Source organism: Pleurodeles waltl, chromosome 12 (genome assembly GCF_031143425.1).
Source record: "Pleurodeles waltl isolate 20211129_DDA chromosome 12, aPleWal1.hap1.20221129, whole genome shotgun sequence".
Taxonomy (NCBI): Eukaryota; Metazoa; Chordata; class Amphibia; order Caudata; family Salamandridae; genus Pleurodeles; species Pleurodeles waltl.
The window spans coordinates 137,315,740-137,337,996 of record NC_090451.1 but is presented as its reverse complement, the minus strand read 5'-3'; the positions used below and the strand labels follow the sequence as shown (position 1 = coordinate 137,337,996).

At 44.7% G+C, this 22,257-nt stretch overlaps 1 non-coding gene across 1 annotated transcript; it reads left to right on the top strand.

Moving 5' to 3' along the window:
- Positions 1-1,208: 1,208 nt before the first annotated feature.
- TRNAL-UAG (transfer RNA leucine (anticodon UAG)) lies at positions 1,209-1,290 on the top strand. The gene has a single exon. It is a non-coding gene; the product is annotated as a tRNA-Leu (tRNA).
- The last annotated feature ends 20,967 nt before the right edge of the window (positions 1,291-22,257 follow it).

Here is a 22,257-nt window from a genome sequence, read left to right as displayed (position 1 = left end):
TTATGTAATTATTTTTCTTGACTCACCATTCAATCGGGTGCTTTTGATGGTACTACTCTACTTCTTGGAATAGTCCTTATTTATTTAGACAGTGTATTTGTGATGAACTGCAGCTGTGGAGCAATGCTTCATTTAGATAGTAGGCCTTTCCACAAATATATTGTTTTAGTGCATTTATGATTCAAATTGGAAGTAATGCAGGAAATGGGCATATTTCCAGTTTTGAGCTACAGAGGGCCACAATATTTTCTATCGATGAAAATGGTGGCATTTTGGATGACTTGTCAGCCCCCTACCACACCACCCTAAGTTGTGAAGTACAGGTAAGGTGCGGCTTGCATGTGGACCCGAGGTGGCCACCCAATGGTAACCATCAAAAGATCAGAGTCTGTCATTCCACATTTTAACAAATCTATTGGGAAAATGTTTAAGGGCGCCACTGGAGGCCATTTTTACACACATGTATTTGGGATACACCCCCTCTACGCCCACATTGTCTGACTGAATGTGTGTCTCTCGTACACTAGTTCATAAGCCAAAAACACTGAAATGTTGGCCTGCTGCTGAACTTGCTAGCACCTGCGCCCCCCCTGAAGTTTGTTCCAGCACGGCTGTACGTGCTAAGGTAATGGATACATGATTCCTACAACTGGCAGCTAGAAATATCTATTGGCCAGCCCTAACAAACATCCGTGAAAGCTCCCATGCCTCCTGCCCCCCCCCCCCCCCGAAGGCCTCAAGTACACGTGCACTCTATGTCTATAACAACTAAATTCAAAACACAAACGTAAAAAAAGAGTCCAAGCAGCTGCTATCAGTGTTTCAAAGTTGGCGTTGACGCGCCAAAGGGAAGCCTACAATAGTTTAACAACATTGTTAACACAGAGTTGCAATGTAGCAGTGAGGAAGTAACAGTTTGCAATACTTAGTTAAACTTATACAAAGTTACCCTCTTGGGTGCAACACTGTGGCTTGCTGCTGGTAAGAGTGAGTCACCGGATGTGTGCCTCGGCATTGGTCCCAGGGGCGGGGCTTGGCAAGCAGTCAGTAGGATGCGTCAGTCCTGAAAGCTCCGTCCTTCTTAGAGGCTTGTGTAGTACCCGCGCCTTTAGCGTAATTTAATTCTCTTAACTCAGTTCAAAAACAATTTTTTGACCTCTGCTACTGTGTCTCTTCCTATAAGAGACATAGGCTATAATGATATATGTGGTAGCGTGGCCGAGCGGTCTAAGGCGCTGGATTTAGGCTCCAGTCTCTCTGGAGGCGTGGGTTCGAATCCCACCGCTGCCATTCTAATTTTTATCCCCCACATAAAATGACTGTAAATAATATTTCGACCCACTAAGAATATTTCAGATGAACGTACATTGATTGTAAAACCAACCTGCTCACTGCATTGTTATTTTGTCCTTTTTTTTTAATTACTGAAGTACTGTATTCCCAGTCTATGTCTGCTTGTTTAAATTACAGAATTTGCTCTGCGTTTCCTATTATTGAAGATTAACACTTCTGATTCCTGCCGTCCGTTTTCAGACAACGGGCAGTGATGAACGTAATAAAACTGCAATATAAATATATATATAGGTCAGATATATTTATATGCACCTACCCATTTGATCTTAAATTCGTAAAATAGGGAAGTGTAGGGGTTAGGGTAAAAAGCAGCATAGCAGCACCCTGGTGCCCCCATAAAGGGAGGCATTGATGCAGGGTAATAATAAAATATGGGGCCAAATTTAAGAAAAGTGGGGCTACATCCAATGCAGAACCACTTTTCTTGCGTCCCTACCGTAACGTCACCATGTGTGTGCCGTATTTAAGATACGGCACACCATGGCAGTAATTAGAACAATAGCATCAACATTTCTGACGATATTGTGGCGCTTTGCTACACTAGCGTAAAAAATACTGATGCTAGTGTAGCAAAGTGCAAGGAGGCCCATTGATTTAAACGCATTGCGCCACTTTGTAAATATGGAATCAATCAATCAATCAATCATATTTATAAAGCGCGCTACTCACCCGTGAGGGTCTCAAGGCGCTAGGGGAGGGGGTTACTGCTGCTCGAAGAGCCAGGTCTTGAGCTGCCTCCGGAATGCAAGGTGGTCCTGGGTGGTCCTGAGGTTGGCGGGGAGGGAGTTCCAAGTCTTGGCCGCCAGGTAGGAGAAGGATTTCCCACCTGCCATTGTGCGGCGGATGCGAGGGACGGCGGCGAGTGCAAGGTTGGCGGAGCGAAGTTGACGGGTGGGCGTGTAGAAACTGAGGCGACGGTTGAGGTATTCGGGTCCTTTGTTGTGGAGGGCTTTGTGTGCGTGGGTAAGGAGCCTGAAGGTGATCCATTTGTTGACGGGTAGCCAGTGCAGATGTCTCAGGTGGGCAGAGATGTGGCTGTTGCGGGGTATGTTGAGGATGAGGCGAGCAGAGGCGTTTTGTATTCGCTGAAGTTTTGTGGTGGTTCCTGTAATAGGGTGTTTCCGTAGTCCAGGCGGCTTGTGACGAGGGCGTGGGTCACAGTTTTTCTGGTGTCGGAGGGGATCCAGCGGAAGATCTTTCGGAGCATGCGGAGAGTGAGGAAGCAGGAAGACGATACGGCATTGACTTGTTTGGTCATGGCGAGAAGTGGGTCCAGGATTAATCAGAGGTTGCGTGCGTGGTCTGAGGGGGTAGGTGTGGTGTCCAGGGCCGTGGGCCACCAAGAGTTGTCCCACGCGGACCGGGTGTTTCCGAGGATGAGGACTTCCGTTTTGTCTGAGTGCAGTTTCAGACGGCTGAGTTTCATCCATTCTGCGATGTCTTTCATTCCGTCCTGCAGGTTGGTTTTGGCGATGGTAGGGTCCTTGGCGAGGGAAAGTATCAGCTGGGTGTCGTCGGCGTAGGAGATGATGTTGATGTTGTGTTTGCGTGCCATGTTGGCGAGGGGGCTCATGTAGACATTGAAGAGAGTCGGGCTGAGCGAGGATCCCTGTGGGACACCGCAGATGATCTCGGTGGGGTCCGAGCGGAACGGCGGGAGGTAGACTCTTTGTGAGCGGTTAGAGAGGAAAGAGGTGATCCAGTCCAGGGCCTGTCCTTGGATACCGGTGGAGCGGAGGCGGGATATTAGGGTTCGGTGGCAGACGGTGTCGAAGGTGGCCGAGAAGTCGAGGAGGATGAGGGCGGCTGTTTCTTCGTTGTCCCTCAGAGTTCTGAGGTCATCGGTGACTGCGATGAGGGCGGTTTCAGTGCTGTGGTTGGCTCGGAATCCGGACCGGGAGGGATCGAGTAGGTTGTTGTCTTCAAGGAATTTGGTCAGTTGCTTGTTGACGGTCTTCTCGATGACTTTGGCCGGGAAGGGGAGGAGCTAGATGGGGCGGAAGTTCTTCAGGTCGTTGGGGTCCGCCGTAGGTTTCTTCAGGAGAGCGCTGACTTCCGCGTGTTTCCAGCTCTCGGGGAAGGTGGCAGATGCAAATGAGCTGTTGATGATGGTCTGGAGGTGGGGGGCGATGATGTCGTCGGCTTTGTTGAAGATGAAGTGGGGGCAGGGGTCCGAGGGGGCACCGGAATGGATGATGTTCATTGTAGTTTTGGTCTCTTCCACGCTGATGTGAGTTCAGGCGTTGAGGGTGACGGCTGAGGCTGTAGGTTCCGTGGTGGTGGGCTGGGTCTGAGGGCCGAAGCTGTCGTGAAGGTCGGTGATCTTTCGATGGAAGAAGGTAGCGAGGGAGTTGCAGAGATTTTGTGAGGGCGTGATGGAGTTGGAGTTGGCGTTGGGATTGGAGAGCTCCATGACGATGTTAAAGAGTTCTTTGCTGTTGTGAGTCTTCTTGTCCAGTCTGTCTTTGAATGATGTTCTCTTGGTGGCGCAGATCAGCTGATGGTGTTTGCGGGTGGCGTTTTTGAGGGCGGACATGTTTTCTGTGGTGTGGTCTTTGCTCCAGGCTTTCTCGGGGGTACGGCAGCTTTTTCTGGATTCCTTGAGGGTGTCTGTGAACCATTGAGGTTTCCTGGCGATAGTCTGTCTTGGGAGGCGTCTGAGGGGTGCGAGGTTGTCGGCGCAGTTGGTGATCCATTGTGTGAGGCTGAGGGCTGCATTGTTGGCGTCGGTGGAGATGGTAGGTTGGTTGTGGCTGAGAGTGGAGAGTAGCTGTTCCGTGGAGATTTTGTTCCAATGTCTGGGTGGAATGGGTTGTGTGCGGAGGTGGAGAGTCTTGCGTCTGAAGGTGAAGTGGACACATCTGTGGTCGGTCCAGTGTATTACGGAGGAGTGGCTGAAGGATATGTGGTTGCTGGCGAAGAAGATGGGGTCGAGCGTGGGTCCGGCGATGTGGGTGGGGGTGTTCACCAGTTGCTTGAGACCGAGGTTGGCGAGGAAAGGGGAAAGGCCACCTTAATTCTGCATTAGTGTAAAAAAAATGATGCTAAGGTGGTACTAAAGTGGTGCAAGGGGCTCTTAAATCTGTCCCATATTTATTTATGTCTCCAAAGACTTGTTATGAACGTTCAGTGGGCTTAGGGCCCGCCCACTGCCTATTATCACTCTCATTTGCTTGCTTCTTATTCAATGACTTCTCTTCCTCTTCTAGTGTTTGTCCCTCTCCGCGAGCATTGATTCTTTTTGATTCTCTTAATTGGCTGATTTGATCCTTCCAATGATCAAATTTAGGGATCTACTTTATTGTTTTTCATTCAGCACTCTTTGAAAGTGCATGTGTTTTAGAGTTACCTCCACCTTGTGCTGCTCCCCTCCTTAAATTAAGCCCTAACTGTGTTGCTACCTACCACTTACAGCTTGTCTATAAAAGAACAACATTGATATCTTTGCAAAGGTATGACTAACAAGTAGAATGTGAGATTTTTTGCTTTATCTCCTGTATTTCACACAGTGCTTTAAATGGAAATACAGAAGTGCAGGTGCTCACTCTTTAGAGTACCTGGTTGCTCCTGAGAAGTGCTGGTAATCTCCCATTAAATGTATTGCAGAAATGCTGAGAAGTGCACATACTCTCACTGTCAACTTCAGAAAGTGCAGGAACTCAGTACCAGAAATACCTGCTCGTTTAAGGCAGTCATTCCTCTTATTGCACGAAAGCAGATGTTTTGCCACACAAAGGGCTAGATTTAAGAAGCCCCTAGCACCATTTTGCTCCACATTAACACCATTTTTTTCACACTAATGTGGCGTTCGGTTGGCAAAAACGCTGTGCCATATTAACAAAGTGGAGCAATGCATTCATTGCTCCCCTTTGTAAACCTTTGTGTCCCATTATGCCAGCACCAGGCATAATGTTTGCAAGGGGGCACTCTGGAATTAGGAGGCCCAGAAAAATGTCACAGTGGAATCTATTTTTAGGATAATTTTCAATGCCTGCCTTAGGCAGGCATTAAAATGACTCTCCCATGTTTTCAATTGGCCTCCTTTCACTTTGCAGAATTAGCGTCAACAATTTTGGTGCTAATCCTGCAAAGCGCCCAACTAGCATCAACATGTTTGACACTAGTTTCCTAACGTGCGCCATTGTGCGCTGTATCATAAATATGGTGCACACATGGTGGCGTTAGGGGGGCGCAATGGGGTGCAAGAATAGTGGCACATCATGAGATGATGCTCCACTTTTCATAAATATGTCCCAAAGTCTTTTATGGCACTGGGGAAAGGGCCATCTGCTGCCCTTGCTCAGCTGGCTGCTGAGGCAAAAGCTATATTTAGCATGACACTTCTCCAGGAGGTCCATAAATTTCCTCCCTGAGCTACTGGAGAAGCCAAATAGCTGAATCCTGTGGAAAATAAATTAGGCACTGGCAAACATTTCCCTTTGCATTCCGACAGCACCACATTCTTTTTAAATTATGTACAGAGTTTCCTGAGTGAAAGATATTAGAAAAAACACACCAAGCCATTTATAAAGACTGGAAACATTGACTTCAATGTACAGTTTGGAGGTTCCATAAGATATTTGTTTGTTTTCCTCCAGTATTTTGGTAGGTTTATTCTTTTACTTCAAAAAAGTATATTTACGTACAAACAATGGCAGAGTGTTCTTCTGCTGGATATAAACACCAATAATATCAAAATACAAGAATATCAGGACAGAGTATCGAAAGGTAAGTGCATATAGGGGAAGTATAGATTTACTATTCCTAATTCCATATCTCTGTACCGTATAGGTACATATATATATGAAGTTGGGTATTGAAAATCTAGACTTATTTACCTGTTGATATTTTCTGTTCAGTATTTTGCCCTAGTTATTCTGTCTCACAAAATTTGTGGGTTTGATATTCAGGGTGCATATCTTGGCCAAGCCAACAGCTCTGAACTCTAATTAGACATGTGACACCTTCTGGCTTTGCCAATGCTTGTCGGTTAAGAGAGCCTTCTATAGGGCAAATGTACATTTTGCATTTGCTTATTTCAGATATTTTGCTCATGTTTTGCATGCAATATATAGGGGCACTCATAACTGTGGTCCTTTTGATGTCTTGCTTTGGAAATAGGAATAAGTGTCTGACCCAGTAACTGCTTTGTATGCACATTATTGTACTAAACCGAACACGTGAGGAGATAGCCTCTGATAAACACCCAGAAATATCATAACTATGCCTTTCATTGGCTATTACAGAATGCAATACACTTGTAAAAACAAATTACTTCACACACTTCAAACTACTACCCAGGGCCATCTTGAGAATTTGGAGGATCTTAGCCCAAAAATATTTTGGTGCCCTTGTTCGGAACAACTTTAAACTTAATTGCCAATTTTCCACAAAATCAAGCCCCATAATGCTGAACAATATTGACTTATGCATTAAAGGCTGAGAGTGAGAAATATGCAGAAGTGAAATGGAAAAAAAACATTCACTTTTTCAGGGGCCCATTGGAAGGTGAGAGTCTTGGGCAATTGCTCATTTTGACCATGCCTTAAAACATTTCGGCTTCTACCAAGCAATGGCATATCAACCATTCTAGAAGATAGTTAAGTAATTTGGTGCAACTCTCCCAAATATTGGTTTCCATCAAAAGCATTCACCCACAGGTCCTTGAATGTGTCTGTCACAATCACCTAAAAGAGCAACACACTCATTCACACTAATGATAGCATCTCTTATCCTATCTTCACAAACAGACCAAGACTCCCCACTGTGAAGAACACCTCAGCATCATTTGGAAAGTCTCACTGTTAGACCTGGCATCCTTGGTGTGGTCTCCCCTAACTTTTTGCCTTTACTTCGCAGGTTGTTTGTGTGTGCTGGACTCTATTTTTGCTGTTTTTGGTTCTCTTGGCACTTTACCACTGTTGACCAGTGCTAAAGTGCTCCTGTGTAAATTATATGTATAATTGGCGTTTCCATGATTGGCATATTTGATTTTCTAGTAAGCCCCTACTAAAGTGCACTAGGGTTTCCCAGGGCCTGTAAATCAAATGCTACGAGTGGGCCTGCAGCACTGCTTGTGCCACCCACATTAGTAGTCCTGTAAATATGGCTCAGACCTGCCACTGCAGTCTCTGTGGATGTAGTGGTAAACTGCCAAATTGACTTGGCAAGTGTATCCACTTGCCAGGCCTAATCCTTCCCTTTTTATACATGTAAGGCACCCCTAAGATAGGCTCTAAGTAGCCCCATGAGCAGGGAGCAGTGTATGTAAAGGTGGGACATGTACTGATGTGTTTCACATGTCACAACAGGGAAAAACTGCCAAATTTGTTTTTCACAGTGCAAGGCAGAGCTCTCTCATAGGTGAACATGCGGGCTGCCTTTAAATATTATTAAAGTACAGATTCCCTTTGAGAGCAGATAGAAATATGGAGTTTAGGGTCTCCGAACACACAATTTAAAAATACATCTTTTTGTGAAGTTGGTTTTTTGATTTTTAGTTTGAAAATGCCACTTTTAGAAAGTAGGCATTTTCTTGCTTAAAACATTCTGTGGCTCTGCCTGTTTGAGGGTTCCCTGTCTGGGTCAGTTTGACAGTTGGGCTGTTTGTGCATCTCCTTTGAACAGCGACACAAAGGATTCTGGGGTGTAGCCTGCATATCCTGATGAGCCATCTGTGCTAGAGTGGAGGGAGGAGTGGTCACTCACACCTGAAAGGGCTGCGCCTGCCCTCACACAATGCAGTCTCCAACCTCCTGGTGTGTTACTGGGGCCTGGCCTGGGCAAAGCAGGATCTAGTGAACAACAGAAACTTTCATTTGAAGTTGCCTACTTCAAAGGCAGAAAGGGGTATAAGTAGTGGACCCAAAACCCCAGACTTTAGATCATTTCTGCAATCAAGAGGAACCTCTGCCAAGGAGAAGAGCTGAGCAGAAGTGCTGCTCCGGCCTGTGCTTTGTTGGGCTATCCTGCAGTTGCTGCTTCTGCCTGTGAAAGGGGACAGAGACTGGACTCTGTTGTGTATTCCTGCATGAGCGGTATCTCTAAGGGCTTGGAGTAGACCTTGCCTCATGTTTTGAAGCCTGGGGGACAGCAAAGGCTTCACCATCCAGTTTTGAGTCTATATGCTGTGGACTCTAGCTTTCCAGAGGGTGCCATTCCAGTTCCTGGGCCCCTGGAAGTGAAATTCTGGTGAAATCCTGTGAAATGACACCGTGCAACTTCGCTAATGATGCCGTTGCACAGAAGCTGCAACACCGCCTGCACCTGAAGCTGTGGACCTCGCAGAAGCGTGACAACCCCAACGACTCCGCAGGCCTTGCATCGCCGCAGCTGCTGATCCTGCACAACTTCGTTGAAATCAGAGGGTCATAGCACTGAGTCTGTTGTGACACCTGTGACCCCATGATGTAAGCGCGACCCTGTGAGGTCGCCCCGCAGCATCATGAATTCACTGGACTTCATCTCTGCCAGAAGAACCAAAGGACTGACACCTCGCAAATGACGCCGCCTTACCTCCACTGCTCTGCAGTAAGGACCCAACGCCGCTGCGTGACACCTTTGCTCCTCTGCCCCGTAGCACTGGAACTGATGCTGCCTCGGATCCAGTGATGCCTCGCTTCCCCACTCCATGCACCGGCCTGTTTTCTTCTTGTTTTAAAAAGGTACTGTACCTGGGGGTCTGTACGACTCCGTAAACGGTGCCAGTGGCGTCGCATTGTGGGAAACGACTCTGTCACGACGCCGCTTAATATCAAATTGCAGCATTTGTGCCTCTAGGCACTATTTTTGTGTTTTTAAGTGCTAAGATCATATTTTTAATGGTGTATTGTGGATTGTTATTGTATTTGGTCTTGTGTATTTAGACAAAATATTTACTATTTTTCTAAACCTGCGTGGTGTCATTTTTTAGTGGTTCACTATATTACTGTGTGTGTACAAATACTTAACACATTGTCTCTGAGTTATGCCTGCCTGCTCATGCCAAACTACCAAGGGGGTGAGTGGGGATTAACTGAGTGTGATTCTTCTTTACCCTGATTAGAATGAGGGCCCTTGCTTGGGCAGGGGGCAACCTGACTGCCAACCAAAGACCACATTTTAACACTCCACCACACTGCCAATGGAAAATTGTGAACTGCAAGTCCATAATTTAGTTGGTGAAAAAAGAGATAAATTGTGCAGTGTTCGGTCAAATGACAAAGTGTACAAAACTAGGCCTGTATTTACAAAACCTTAGCATGGGCGCTTGTGTGCGCACTGCCATGCAGAAGATGGTGTCAATTAAAAAAAATGTATAGGCTCTAGATTGCATTGCACCAAACAAGTATTAATTTATTAAATGTGGACCTAACTTACTAAATGAGGTATGTCTATCCCAGAAGACAGGTACTGTACTAGCTTTTAACTATTGACATCCTATGTGTTTTTAACTTTACTGACATATAAAAGTTATCTTTTCTGTAACAAGTTAATTAAAAGTCAAAAATTATGCCACATCTCTGTGCTGCAAATATTATTACTGTCAGGCATAGTTTCTTTTTCTCATATCGTATTTACAGATACACTAACATGTATTTCAATTATGAGCATATCAATTTGCACAATACCACCCCGTAATAATAAGGAAATGTGTACTAGCATAACATATTACAGCAATCATTTAATAGAACACTTAAGTCGCTTCCAATAAAGCAGCAACCCGTTAAAGAATCCAACACCACAATCCACACAAAACTATGAACTAGTACATGCAACACAACTCTTCCACAACATAAACATTAAAAATACTACTGTGATTAGACATTCAACACTTGCCAAATATGGAGCCATCGGCTACCAGGACATACAAGAGCAAATACCTTCAAAACTTCCTTAAAACTTCTTGCTCTTCTGGGAAAGACATAAACTACCTTGGTACCATCCTCTGGCCTCACCTGGCAAAGCTACAGCATCGTTAGATCCAATACATTACTTAACAGAGTCACATTCCTTACTATATTGGCAATACACCTACACAAATATACTCAGGCTCTGGTGTGCAATGGAAATCTCAGAACTGAAATGCCATACTAATGGCTGATTATGTGCTACACAAGTGCCCAAACACAGTAACAACACTTACATGAGGGCAACCTGCTTCCAATGTTTGTGTGTTGGGGGGGATGGGTGCATGCCACTAAATTAATAAGGAGAGCCAAGATTCAGCTGGGCAGGGAGGCACGCTTGGCCCTAAAAGCAAAAGCACGAGCTGAGCAACTGTATGACTGTAAATCAACCACAGAGGACTTGTAAAAAATATGAGAAGGCTGCATCAGTTAAAATGTATTTATGTTGACTGTATGTATCAACCTAGATCAATGCATCAAGTGACCATTACTAAAAATTCTATTTTCCCCAAAATCCAGAAAGATTTAGAAAAGAATACCTGAATAACCCTGGCATATGTCAGATAAGGAAAGAATACTTTTTTCTGTGCACTATATTGACACAATATTATGTTTGGGAAAATAACAATTTCTAAACATAATAGGTTGAGAGAGAATTATCTTCTACATGGCTATGGAGAGAGAATGCCCATGCGTCTAATTCATCACAGCAAGCTGTAGCTTTTTTTTCCCTATTACAGCACACATGACAATGATGTGTGTGCACTGGATATAGTCTTGTGAGAATGAGTGAAACCCAGAGTAGGGCTCTGTGTCAGGCGGGGCACACCATGTTCAGTCTCTGTGGAGTGTGACTACCGTCAACTCACTGGGCTGTAGTGGACTAATCATAGTGGAAGCACTACAATTCATAGTGATAAATCTGGCCTTTTTATCCACGTATGTCAGGGAGATACTCCTCTCCGACTTCTTAAAGAGGTCTGCTAGTCCCTGCATCTGGGTACTTCACACATCAATTTGGGACATGGATGTTGTTAGCATGTACCGTTTTGTGTGTGCAGAGGATGCATGTATGGAGAATGTGCGGCACAGATGTTCATAGCCACAATAGGATCCATTTTTTATTTGCTACATTCATGTGATAGCTACGAAAGAGGATTGGAGAGGGCAAGAATGTCACACACTCACCTGGACCCAACCTCAGAGACGACACTGGAGCCGAGGCTGGACCTTCAATTTCTCTCAGCATGATGCAAGATCCAGCAACGGAACTCCAAGATCCCACACTGTCCTGAAGGGGAAAAAACAAGAAAAAAGACACTTGTGGTACGGGATATGCTTACCAAATATCCCACATTGCTTAACAGGATGTGTTGCTCCTGAGGCCTTCTGGGAAAGCAAAGGTGGACATTTACTTAACCAGCAGCTCTGGATTTGTGAAGACGTGATATACTGGGAACAGCAAAAAGAGGCAATTACCAGTGATACACTAGCAAGCCCCTACATAATAAACAGTGCATTGCGTTAGTAACCAACAATTACAGGTTTCTTCAAAATCACGACATGAGAGCAAAATAACAAAGGTCTTGGATAAGAATCTCTGCGACTCTCCAGGAAGGACCTGAAACACTGATGCAAACCTCTGATGCTCATGGTGAATACTCGGAACACAGATTGAAGTTACTGTCACTCCCAAGATTACATAGACACTCTCAAGGTATGCTAGAAAGAAGGTTACACTCAGTACATTGGGTGGAGTTACTGACACTCCCAAGGGTACTCTCGATACATATGTAGGAGTTAATGAGACTCCCAGGGTTACACTCAGTACACAGATTGAAGTTACTGACACTTCCAAGATTACACTCGGCACATGGGTTGAAGTTACTGGCACTCCAAGGGTAAACTCAGAACATAGATTGGAGTTACTGGCACTCCCAAGATTACACCCAATACTTAGGCTGGAGTTTGGTATTTTAGAAACAAGGTTACACTTGGTACATAGGTTGGAGTTACTGACTCTCCCATGGCATACTAGAAACCCAGATTGGATCATATAAATATCAATTGCATTAAAAAAATAGTTTTATATGACACTTCTGTTCAATAGAGAAATACAGAATTAAGGGCCTGATTTAGAGTTTGGCAGATTGGATTACTCTGTCCACTATATTATGATTCCATTATAGCCTATGGAGATCACAATGTGGCAGATGGGATATCTGTCACATTTGTGACAGAGTAACCCATCCACCAAACTCTAAAACAGGCCCTAAGTCTTTAGTCTATTGGCAACAAAAAGAGTTCAAATGCCAAAATTGAAGGGAGGGTCCTGAATGAGGATGAACAAGGAGTGTTGCAGAAAAGGAACTGGAGACAAGTCTTTTGCCTTGAAAAAGCTGAAAGTCGGGCCTGCTTATTATTATAAAAGGATTAGTGCGCACTAACCTGATGGAACGTACTAAGCCGTCTCTAGTATTTTAACTGAGATCTGAAGATAGCAGGAGGCTTGGTACAAGAAGCTGAAGAAGAGACGGAATCGTAGCTCATGAAGGAAGACACCAGAAGTGTTGCAGAAGCAAGGATCATAGGATTATCAGGAAGGCTTGGAAGACTAGAGCACTGGAAGTTTCAGGGGCCTCAGGAGATGAATGCAGGGACGAAGCTTCCATAGGGCTGGAATACTGGAAGATCTGGATGACTCAGGAGGTGAGTGGAGGAATGATGCTTACACAGGACAGGGATGAGGCAAAGTCCTGATGTAGGTTCCAAGCAGACATTTATACAGTAAGCGGAGAGTGTTACAGAAAGGCACGTGACCCACATGGAAGTGTGGAATATTCCAATGAACCTGGGGGGAAATCACATTACATACAACGGATATAAGGCCTAGCAGGTGGAGGTGCAAATGATAATTGGCAGCAATAAAAAAGTACATCAGAACCCCAAGAGCATGATGGTACAATTCAGTGGTACACAATAGAAACGTAACAATAATAAATAGACATGTGATATCTGCAGGTGCGAAATAGACTACTTGCCTAGCAACAGAACTGGAGAGTTGATGGTTCAGGCTTCCTGGAAGGAAAATCATGGAGTGCTCGAGACTGGAAGGTGCCACATGGGAAACATGACTGGGAGTACTCGAGGCAGGGAGGTGCAACATGGGAAGGGTGACATGAGCCCGGTAAGTAAAACCCACCGCACACAAGGCACAAGATAGGGTCATGTCAAAGAAAGCAGATGTGGAATGCAGGGCTTTGCCCACAACATTGTAAAGGAGAGGAGTCTGAGGGTCCCTTAAGGCCAGGTAATTGTCCTAGCCAATTGTTCTCTGGAAGGGCTACCCCAATAGATGAACAATGTTTCTGAAGCAGTGTCCCTTGTTTTTATGCCTTTGATTTGGGCTCTACTGCCCGGAGACCCCGCAAAAGGGGGTAGAACTGCCCAAACTGGTCTCAGAGCTGATATCAAGAACTCAGTCGAAAACAGAACAAAACAAACAAGCAAGAAGTGTGCAACCTCAGCAAGGATAGAGTAATTCCAGAGGAGGGATTTAGTGTACACAAGACAGATACCTGAATGTTAGGAATAGAATGGACAAACAGAATCCGTGAAAAGACATAGGGCCTTATTCTGAGGCTGGCGGGCGGCGGTAGCCGCCCGCCTGGCGGGAACCGCCATATGGCCGTTCCGCGGTCGAAAGACCGCGGAGGCCATTCTGGCTTTCCCGCTGGGCTGGCGGGCGACCGCCAGAAGGCCGCCCACCAGCCCAGCGGGAAACCCCCTTCCCACGAGGAAGCCGGCTCCGAATGGAGCCGGCGGAGTGGGAAGGTGCGACGGGTGCAGTTGCACCCGTCGCGAATTTCAGTGTCTGCTAAGCAGACACTGAAATTCTTTGTGGGGCCCTCTTACGGGGGCCCCTGCAGTGCCCATGCCATTGGCATGGGCACTGTAGGGGCCCCCAGGGGCTCCACGACACCCCATACCGCCATCCTGTTCCTGGCGGGCGAACCGCCAGGAACAGGATGGCGGTATGGGGTGTTGGAATCCCCATGGCTTCATGAGGGCAGTGGAAAACCGGCGGGAGACCGCCGGTTTTCCTGTTCTGACCGCGGCCAAACCGCCGCAGTCAGAATGCCCTGCGGGGCACCGCCAGCCTGTTGGCGGTGCTCCCGCCGACCCTGGCCCCGGCGGTCCTTGACCGCCGGGGTCAGAATCACCCCCATAGTGTGTCTCTTTCTTTTCTCTTTTTCTATTATTATTACTATTATTATTATTAACAACAACAACAAGATACATTTGATACCCTAGAAAAAAAGGCTGTGTTTCCCTTGTCTTCCAGATTATTAGGCATGTATAGCTTTGAGCATTTCCTGCTATGCTCACTGTGCATACTGATGCTTTGATAGCATAAACATCAATATTTGATCCACATACAGGTCACAGGTTCATTCATTGATTTGATCCAGCAAAATTCAAATTAAATCTACAATGAAATGTTTTGTTGATCTTATCGTCTTCCAAAGCTGACCACCAGCTTCGACCAGAATGGGAAAACACTCTAAAAGTATTTTCATCTGTCGCAAATTAGTTACCACAACCAAGTGACATGAAGCGTGTCTTAGAAACACATATTTAACCATTGGAAATAGATGCAAACCACAAAATGAAGATAATCTGAAACACCAGGCACTTCCTATCAAGATGGACATCAAGACAATTATCCGAAGATCACCAGTTTATTGGATGTATTACAGGAATACCCAATTCACTAGACTTTAAAGAAGAGGCCTACCAGCCATGTAAGACTATTTTACACTCTGCTGCTTGTCTGACCTCCAGTACCAGGACATTCAACCATATTTCACCAGTCCTGGCTGACTTACAATGACTACCCTGGAAACCCTGCAGCACCTACAAGACAACCAGTATCACATGGAAAGAGGCAGATTCTGGCAATTCTGGTAGAAATGCGGTAATGCAAAATGATGGGGCACCCTGGAAAATGAGATAAGGGCCCGGAGTCTCCAATATCTCAAACTATTCAAAGGCTTTCGTCTGAATGGGGGACCACTGTAGGGTTGTGAGCATCCTGAAGGCTTTGAGAACCTTGTGTGCTGCAAAGGCTGCAGTAGCCTGTGTTACGCCTCTGCATGGAACTCCTGAGTATGTTACAATCAACAATTCTGGAAAAAGCAGAACTTCTAGAAGCAAACTGTTCTTTGATCTAGAAATCCCAAAGTTTAAGAAAAACTCCACTACGATGCATTCCTTCTCTGAAACTACCTTCATGTTTTGGAACATACTTCCTGTGGGCATCTGAGATGCTACTTTGTTAAGGCAATTCAAAAATAAATTCAAATGCATAGATCATGCCCTAAAGGTCTCCACTACTTTTTGGGGACCATCACTAAGCTTTCATCATCAGACTTTAACCTGAAGCAAGAGGGAAAAGTTGAAAAGGAAGAAAGGAGGAGGAAGAGAAAGTGGGAAAACAGAACAGAGGGAGAACACAGGGATGAAAACTAACCTGCAGGGGTGATTTAAAGAGGAATACATTGTAAGGCAATGATAGAAGAGGGCATGGGGTGAAATCAAGACTAGGCAGTCTTGGTATTCAATAGCCTAGGTTAGCAAAGACAACATTGTCTTCTCTAGTTGTTCATTTAACCTTAAAGAGGTGCTGCTGTGTTCACAAATTGTGCATTCCAGGCTAAACAAATCCATAAAATGAAACTTACTACTCCCCGAGCAAGTACTGAGATGCCATGTGCTGCCCTTACTGCACTACTGCAGTGAACTACCAACATGAGAAAGGCTTCCTGGTGTCATTGCACACTGAGTTGGCCTTATTTTCTGATCATTCACACTGAGAGCATTGGGTGCAACTAGTAAGCCTAAAGCAAGAGCACACCTGTAATCGGAAGTACACAGAAAAGTTAATTTATGAGGTTAAGCTTTGTTCTTCACAGATTCACAGCACCTAACTGTATCCTTTCACTGTATGTCTCAGCTAGTGCCTAGAAGACTATTAGTGAAGTATGTAATAGAATGCTGGAGTGTAGTCTGGAGTGAATGCTGAGAAACAGGGATAATAAAACCAAGACGGAGTGGGATAAACTTAGGAGGACCCTTGAGAACTATAAATTGGCCATCAGATCAGCAAAAACTGAATATTTCTCCCATATTGTTAGAGAGGCTCAGAGCGAACCAAAGGAACTGTTTAAAGTAGTTCGCTCTCTCACTCCACCACACCCGCCTTCCAGTTTAGAGAATTCAGAAACTTTTTGCCGAAAAGTTGCAGATTTCTTTAAAAATAAAATCACGCAACTGCTGGCCAAATTTGCACAAATTACTCCGGTATTAGAGGGGAGCATGCAGGAGAACTCATTATCTCCTGATGCTGCCAATAGGCTAAATTGCTTCCAGCCTTAATCGTCCTAAAGAATCTCAGAATTACTATCCGCAGTAAAATCCTGCTCTGTGAATGATCCCTGCCCCCCACGGATTCTCAAGTTAGTTCCCGACTTGATATCTACTGCCTTGGAACCAGTATATGCAGACATCTTTCAGGAAGGAAGCTTTCTGGAGACCTGGAAAGAATCCATTGTTATTCCATTAATCAAGAAACCAGGCAAGGACGTAACAGATTTGACAAATCTTTGTCCGATTTCTCTGTTACCTACCTTAGCCAAGATCCTGGAAAGGCACCTGAATACGGAACTGGCGGAGTTTTTACGGGCGAATGCCAGCTTGGATTCATCCCAACACAGATTTTGCCTTGCTCATTGTATGGAAACCGTGCTGATATCTTCGGCAGATATTATTCACAGAAGAGTGGATCAGGGGGAGGGTACCATTCTTGTCTTGCTTGACTTGTCTGCAGCTTCTATACTATATCTCCGCAACTTCTTATCCAGCGTCTGCATCAGGCAGGAGTAAGAGACAAAGCACTTGATATTCTCACGTCCTTTCTGACCAACAGATCTATTACAGTGTCTTGCGGAGACCACAGTGCAACTCCTTTTCAACTGCCTTGTGGTGTCCCTCAGGGGTCTTCTCTTAGTCCTACCTTATTTAAACTTTATGTTGTCCCATTGGCCAGCCTGGTGCGTTCTTTTGGCTTCCAGATTGTGTCCTACGCAGACGACACGCAGCTGAATATCCCAGTCTCTTGCAACTGGGAAGAAACAAGGGATCGATTTCAGCAATATATGATTGCGATTAACAGCTGGATGTGCAGCAATTGGCTCAAACTAAACAGAGACAAGACAGAAATCATTATTTTTGGTCTAGACAGCAAACTTTGGAGTGCTCGCTGGTGGCCGGAGTCCTGCAGCGAGTGCCCGGTTCCGTACACTTCAGCTAGAAATTTGGGGATGGTTTTTGACAGTTCCCTTTCTTTCGAGCAGCAGGTTAACCAGACGGTTAAAGGCTGTTATTGGGCTCTGAAAACTCTGAATACATTTTTTCCATTTTTGCATGAAAATCTGAAAGTTTCTGTGGTTTTGGCGCTAATCAGATCTAGACTAGACTATTGTAATGCTCTATTGCTAAATATTAGCAAATCCGCTCTCCACAAAGTTCAACTAATTCAGAACACAGTGGCTCACCTGATCCTGAATCTACCCCACTCGTCTTCCGCCAGTAGCTGCCTTACACAGCTTCACTGGTTACCAGTTAACAAAAGGATCAAGTTTAAATCCCTTTGTTTAACATACAAGGCCTACCACTCAGGCAGCTGTGAATATTTGAGTTCAGTTCTACAGCTGTACCAACCGTCTAGGATTCTTAGATCTTCGTCTAGACAACTTATTTCGGTACCCCGCTGTCATAGGGTCAGGTGGGGGGACAGAGTCTTCTCTGTGGAGGTGGCCAGACTTTGGAACTCCCTACCCCGGATGATCAGACAGACAGAGACAGACACTGCCTTTAGAAAGAAATTAAAAACTTGTTTTTTTTCCCACTAGGCTAGATTTCTAAGCACTGCTCATTTTGGATGGCCTTGGTCTCTCCATGTCTCATTAGGACTAGGGCTTCAATGCTATTTGCCGGAATGTGCTTTATAAAAGCCTTACAATACAATACAATACAATAATTAGAGGGAGGATGGAGCTCTGACAGGGCTTACCTGCTGTTGCTGTAACCTTAGGGCTTAACATGAAATAAAGAATTTAGGGCCATATTTATGGCCAAGTAGCGCAGCACAGCAAGTCACTTTGCTGAGCTGTGTCACAGGAAAGGGCAGGAATAGACTGTATTTATCCCAATATGGCACATTCTTGTCCTTTCCCCAGTGCTGGAGTACAATGTGTTGCCTAGTGCCAACACAGGCACCCTTACTCCATGGTGCAAGAGAGCCTCTGTTGCATGTAGGATTGTTTTTGTGCAGGAAGGTGTACCTTCCTGCACAAACAAAAAAAATCCCCTGAGGCTTTCTCCCCTTTCAATGTGTGCTGCAAAATGCAGCACACATAGAAAGAGGTACAAACAAGAAGAAATAAAGATGTTTCTCCTCTTTAAGCCTCACCTGGAGAGGCAAAGGTTTTTGGCACATTCTCTGGTCAACCACTTCTGGTAAATCTGGGAATGTATCAAAATCCACGGCTATTGCGTGGAAACACCCATGCAACACCCTTGAAATGCCTCTCTGAGGCAGAGTAAGGCAAAGCAATGACTGGCGCTGCGTTGCTTTACTCTAGAATTCTGAAGCCACTCATGGCCAAACAAGGTGGCTTTGTTTGACAACATAAATCTAATTTTGGTCTTGCATCGCTCTTGCCCCATATTGCATGGTGCAAGTAAGATGCAACAAGGCTTGTAAATATTCCCCTTAGCTCCTACTGGAATGGCTTCAGCATCTTGCAAGAAGAACCTGCCCTACAACCTTTTGTTCAAAAGTTGTTAAGGATCTGTGTAAAAATGCAGCAAGATTCGGGTGGCAAGTGGGAGCCATCTCTGGCAGAAGAGGAGGACTGCTGTGTGAAGAAAGATCGCACTATGACCATGGAGAACTAATATGGGGTGGCCCACCCTCCAGTCCTCCAGAAAGTCTTGCCAGCACATGCTGCTGGAGGGGGGAGATCCAGTGAGGATGGTGCACAAGGTCTGTCAAAGTCTGGCAATGTCAAGGGGCCAGCTGAGGAGAGTTATAAACTGAGGTGATGTGTTCAAATGTATACTCCTAAGAGCAAGGACAATACTATGGCGACAATGCTCTAAGGACAGCACTGTGGAAACAGTGCCATGAAGACAACAAAACAAAATGCTCCCCCCAGTTAGGGGTGGCACAGCGCTAGGCCTGGGGCTTGGTGGATACCTCCCCTGCTATTGTGACTCTGGCCCAGAGCAGTGATAGGAAGAGGCTACAAGGGTCAAGCACATGTGTTTTCAGCCACCCACCTCTTAAAAGATTTATGGGGCAGGAATGCGGAAGAAAGTAACGCAATAGTCATGTCACCACTAGTCATATTGCAGGAACCTGCGTGCTTTCCACATTTTGTTATGCTGCCCAAAGCGGAGTGACCAGTGAAGCTGATTCAGCTCCTGCTAGCGCTTCTGTCAAAGCAATAGAGAAAGCACTAGGTAAATGGATACTTTCCTTTGTGATGTTAGATAGTTGGTGCTGGAAGAAGAGGGTGTGTTGTTTGGGGGCCTATAAACACACATTTCTTGGGAGTATGAGAGCCTCGTCAATGTCTTGGAATCTAGACTGTGTCTGAGTGGAGGTGCTAGCTGTGCAGACTTTGGCATCATGGAAGAGAGTGGTAAGGTGATGTTTGATTGGGACAAGTTTTGAGACATTGAAGAAAGACTTCCCAAGGCTGCTTACTTAATTTTGAAAGAGCCAAGGATATTAAAGAAGAAAAGAGACTGTGTTATTCAATGGCATCCTGTACCCTGAAATAATGGGAGGGTGAATAATCGTTTGCCTGTTATTTGTCCAATTGCGATGTTAAAATATGACTTTCAGTTAATTAATCAGCTGGTAATTGAGCATTCAGAAGTTTGTATTGTATGAGCTTCTGTTGAAAGTGTGCAATGTTTCCCAGTAACAGTGAGCTGTAGTAGTTTGGGGAGCAGTTTGGTTGGTGAATCTTGCTTATTTACGTGATGCATGTGTGAGGTTAGTACATTTCTGTAAGTTGACCTATAGTGCAGGTATTGTACTTTATGTTAATGGTTGGAGGTGTGCTGAGTTCTTAGTACTTTAAGACAGTTTGGGAAGTTTAAATTATCCACCTGTAGGCTACTTTTGACCCATTGGTGTTTTGGTGTGATTGAGTCTAATTAACAGAGTGGAGTAAAGGGTGTAGCACCCATCTGCTTCTTATTGTATAGAAAAGTGTTGGCTGTGTGTCCCAAGTGTGTCAGACATGGGGAAGATTGATATCATGTTGTGAGAGATATGTTTGTAGTACACTTGTGGGTTGTATAGGAGACAGATCATGTTTGTTTTTGTTTGGTGGTGTGTATTATTCTGTGAAGTCAGTCATGGTTGTGTTTGAATCGTAGTGTTTAATGTAGTTGTAGTGTGTTGTAGGTGAGAACTTTGTTATTTGCTGGTGTACCCATGCATTAATTATGGTATTGCTAGGCAGCTCTGGTCTTTGATTGTTGTGTCAATATTTTTTCAGTATGGAGGCTGTCATCATTGCGTTTGGAAGACGTAGCGACTTTTTCAGGGCGGTTTCCAGAGGGTGTGATACTGAGTGCAGATTAAGTGCTTTCTTCAGCTTGACACTTGCTCATGTTGGTTTGTCCAGCTACTGTGACAAGGTGTGTGCCCTTCTGGAGTGCTGAGCTGCAATTTTGTGTGCAAGCGAGTGGTTGGGGGAGTGTTATCCTGCTAGGGTGGTATGTGTTGCTTGTAAAAGATAAATAAAGTGTAAGGTTAAAGTGTGTTCAGCTGCATAGTTTAGTGCTGCGCAGTGAGTGTCTGGGGACATTGTATATGAGTGTAGTTGGGATCACAGATTTGTGCTGGAGTCGTTAAAGGAGTTTTGAGTTAAGGTAATGTATGCCTAAACTTTCTATTTTTGTTTTATTTGTACCTTGATTGTGTAGACTTAGTGATGACTGGGAGTCCTTTTGTTGCAGGTAAACAGTGATGGAGATCCGGTGACTACATGTCAAGCATGCGTTAAGGTTGAATGATGTCATTGTAAGCGCACAGATATGTGGTGGTATGACCTAATATCCGAGGAGGTCACAAGATTTGCAAGCCTTGGTCAGATATGCATTGGTAGTCATAAACGAATTGTTACCTCATTTCTTTGTTTGATATGAGGTGTTGGGAGACTCATGTCTTGACCCCGCTCAGAGTTTCTATGGCAGATATTGGTTGTCATTGTGTGTGTGTGGATTGGAGAGTATAACAAGTTATTGTTGGATGAATGTGTAAGCTAGACATGTTGGAGATTTAGCAATTGTGAATAAATTCCCCTGTACTTTATATCCAAGGGAATGGCAGTTCTTTGTTTTTCTATAACGCAGGGAGGTGTGTAGTATCCTGTATGCTCTGATTAACCAAATGTCTGAGCTGGTCTGAAATGCAGAGAGTGAATGATGCAATACAATGTTGTGTGTGGTGTGGAGTAAAAACAAGGAGAGGGGGAAAGCTGGAGGGAAGACGGAGCCCTGAAAGAGTTCACTTCTTGTTGCTATAACCTAAGGTTCTAATATTAAAAAATAAACTTACTTCTTACCCGAATGGATCCAGACTCTTGTATGGAGACCCTGCTTTCCAACTACAACACTTTAATTAGTTGCCCCAAAGACACAATTGTTGTAAGTTTGTGAAATTCACCTTGACAGAGCCAGAGTTGCTTCTAGGGGTTATGTTTGGGGAAATTCGCAATAATAGTACTAAATATGTATCAGTAAAAATATTCCTACAAATGAATGCCTATGTATTACCTTTTTAAAATTCACAAATATTAACAGTAGTATGTCTGGAAAGTCACACCATGCACATGTTTCCAGGAGTACAACTGAAATGCTGTATCATATA